This window comes from Saccopteryx bilineata, chromosome 11, assembly GCF_036850765.1.
Source record: "Saccopteryx bilineata isolate mSacBil1 chromosome 11, mSacBil1_pri_phased_curated, whole genome shotgun sequence".
In the NCBI taxonomy this organism is placed as follows: Eukaryota; Metazoa; Chordata; class Mammalia; order Chiroptera; family Emballonuridae; genus Saccopteryx; species Saccopteryx bilineata.
In genome coordinates, this window is record NC_089500.1 from 63969765 (window position 1) to 63973616 (window position 3852).

The window sequence follows — 3852 nt, forward strand, 5'->3', positions numbered from 1 at the left end:
TGGTGGTTACCAGAAAGAAGGGGGTGAGAAATGGGGGTTAATGGGAGCCAAATATATAGTAAGGAAAGATGGTTTGGCTTTGGTGCTGAGCACACAATGCAATACACAGATCATCTGTCATAGAAATGTACACTTGAAACCTAAGTGATCTTATTAACCAATGTCACTTCAATAAATATAATTTAAAAACTCACAGGGAAATAAGAACACAAGAAATAATGCTGAACTTGATAAAGCCTTTCTACCTAACTCACACATCTCTTAACTGAGAGATCGGGCAAACTAAAATCAGTTAAGAATATAAAAGTGGGCCTGACCTGTGGTGGCGCAGTGGATAAAGCATCGACCTGGAAATGCTGAGGTTGCCGGTTTGAAACCCTGGGCTTGCCTGGTCAAGGCACATATGGGAGTTGATGCTTCCAGCTCCTCCCCCTCCTCTCTCTCTGTCTTTCCTCTCTCTCTCTCTCCCTCTCTCTCTCTCTCTCTGTCTCTGTCTCTTCCTCTCCTCTCTAAAATGAATAAATAAAAAAATTTTTAAAAAAAGAATATAAAACTGTTAAACCACACAATTAACAAGTGTGATCTGATGGACATATGTAGAACTCTGCAATCACCATGTATACATAAGAGTAAATTTACAAAATTTACCAATTTATGATTTTAATAAATTTCAGAGTGGTTTTATATGGGCCACATTCTCAAGCAATGGAAGTAAGTTACAATAAATAATAAATATTGACCATAGTGAATACGTTGGTGTGGTTGTCATAATCTTTTGAACATCCTTTCTGCTGTCAAAGTTGTTCAAAGTTTACATCTGTACCCCCTCTTCTTTTTCCCATGACCATTGTTGGGCTTATCAGTAGGATTTCCGGTAGCAAGCACTGGACCCGGGACCTCCACACATTTTGGACTGGCAGCAACAGAATCAGCTCCAGCAGGGTCTGATCATACTGGATGAGGATGTCTTTGATCTCCTCATTGGAAACATCAACCACCTATTTCTGGCAATAGGCCACAAGGGCTTTGGAAATGGAATGACAGATTACATAAATCTGGGCCACATGACCACCTTGATGAGGCTGTAGCCCGGGTTGCGGTGCACCAGGGCTGTGGCTGTCCTCTTGTGTCTGAAGACCTACAGGGACTGCAGAAGACCCTTGGATGAGGTGCATGTGGGCGTACACAAGGGACCCTCATCGCTCGGTGCAGACTAGAGAAAAGATAACTCTGTTCCTTCTGACATAGAATTCAGCTAAAAAATAAAATGAAATGATACTTTGTTTCAAAAAGAAAAAAACCTGCCAACCTAGCAAAAAGAGTTAGCAAAATATCTCTTAAAAATGAAGGGTCAGCCTGACCAGGTGGTGGCGCAGTGGATAGAGCATCGGACTGGGATGTGGAAGGACCCAGGTTCGAGACTCCGAGGCTGCCAGCTTGAGCGTGGGCTCATCTGGTTTGAGCAAAAGCTCACCAGCTTGAGCCCAAGGTCACTGGCTCAAGCAAGGGGTTACTCGGTCTACTGAAGCCCACGGTCAAGGCATGTATGAGAAAGCAATCAATGAACACCTAAGGTGTTGCAATGCGCAACGAAAAACTAATGATTGATGCTTCTCATCTCTCCATTCCTGTCTGTCTGTCCCTGTCTATCCCTCTTTCTGACTCTCTCTCTCTGTCTCTGTAAAAAAAAAAAAAAAAAAAAAAAAGGGGGGGGTGTCAATAAAGATGTTTTCAGGCAAATGTAAGCTGAGAAATTCCTCCTAAGACACCTTGAACCAAAAGAAAACTGAAGAAAGAGAAAATTATTCCAGTTAGAGTCATGGATATTCAGGAAAGAAGGAATGCTAGAAATAGAATGTATGGATAAATCTGTAAAAATGATGATTAACATGTTTTATCAGGATTATCACACAAAAAATGTATTTCAACAATAGGACATTTCAACAATATAGCACAAGGAAGAGAATGGATTTAAAATTCCGGGAGAATAGCTATAGTTCAAAAAATAATACAAATACTTACATTAAGTAGTCTTTAACCAATCAAGAGTATATATTTTAATCTCTAGAGTAGCCACCAAGAGAATAATATACTAACATGTAACTATAAAGTAATGAAGGAGATACAATGAAGTAATAAACATTTGAATATTATAAAAGGTGCAGGAAAGGAGGTCTAAAGAAACAGAAAGAACACAAATAGTGAGATGGTAAATAAGACTCATGGTATCAATAATTATGTTAAATATGAATGGAGTAAATAATCCAGTTAAAAGACATTGTCAGACTGTATTTTAGACTCTCTATCAGTGGTTACAAGAGATACATTTCACTATGAGGACAAAAAGTGATTGAAAGTAAAGCAAGCACTAACCAAAAGAACAGATAACTTATCAAAGTAGACTTTATTGCAAAGAGCATTAAATATGTCAAATGTGACATTTTATAAGGACAAAAGGGACAAATCATCCAGACAATATAACAATCCTAAATTTGTATGCAATTAATGTCTTTTAAAATATAAGGCAAAGTTGAAGAGATCTAGTAAGAAAAACAGAAAAATTGACAATCATAGAGACTTTAACTCTCAATTACTGGTAGAACAAGGTGACATAAAAAATAATATAGAAGACATGAACAAAATAATTATCTAACTTGACCTAGTTGACATATATAAACTATTATACTCAATGACAGCAGAATATTTTAAGTACTCAAAAACATTTACTAAAATACACCTTATGTGATGCCAAAAGCCAAGAGTCAACAGATTTCAAAAATTGATTTGAGATGGAAACTTGAAAGTTAACACAATAAAACTCCAAGAAAAAAAAAAAACCTTGTGAGAATAAATAAAACTCCAAAAATAAATAAAAAAACCCTGTGACTTTGAAGTAAACAAAAATTATTAAGCAGGTTTTCAAAGCACTAATCAAAAGAGAACATATTGATAAATTGACTTCTATAAAATTAAGAACTTCTGTTAATCTACAGATATCATTTAAAAAGTTAAAAAAAGAAAGAAAGCCATGAAGATGTAAGCCATACTTGTGTCTGACATAAGACTCATATATAGGATACATAAAGAACTTTTTATAAACACACACACAAACACAAAACAAATCCCCCAACCTAAGGAAAAAAGTGGGGAAAGATTTGGAACAGTCACTTCACAAAATAGGATAGGCAAATGATCATAAGATCCGTCTTAGTCCAAAAAAAATCTATCAAATATATTGTAGTACCACTGAGAATCCTTGAATTTATTCTGAATATTAGATATTAGGAAACTGTTAGATATGATAGTGATAAATGGTAATACAGGGGAATGACCTTATTTTATAGAGACACAGGAAGAAGTGACAGGCATCTGTCACTTACTTTGAAATGGTTTAACATTGCTAAGGAGATGATAAGAGAGAACAGAAGGAGACAGATGTATAGGTTAAATAGAGATATAGGTTATAACATTTGTAAGGATACTTGTATATGTGAATAGAAAGAGAAGTAAAACAAATATTGCAAAGTAGTAACAACTGTATCCAGATGGAGGGTATATGGGTGTTCATTCTTCCTGATACTCCTTACCACTGTAAGTAATATAAATAGAGACACTTTAACATGGAGCCAGTGCTGCCATGCTAAAGGGGCTGTCTTCCATGTCTTACCCTCAATCCTTTGGAATGTTAGACCAGGGCAAAAATAACCTTTTGACGGGGCCTAAGCAACCTTCTGCCCCAAAACAACTGTTTGCAAAGATGACAAGAAAGCAGAGTTTATGACTACTGGACCGATGACTGGACTGATCATTAAAAACTATTTAGAATTAACCACTGTGTTACATTATCTGCAC

At 36.3% G+C, this 3852-nt stretch overlaps 1 pseudogene; it reads right to left on the reverse strand.

Annotated features, from left to right (window-relative positions):
* Positions 1-859: 859 nt before the first annotated feature.
* Positions 860-3398, reverse strand: LOC136315070 (small ribosomal subunit protein uS9-like; annotated as a pseudogene).
* Positions 3399-3852: the final 454 nt, after the last annotated feature.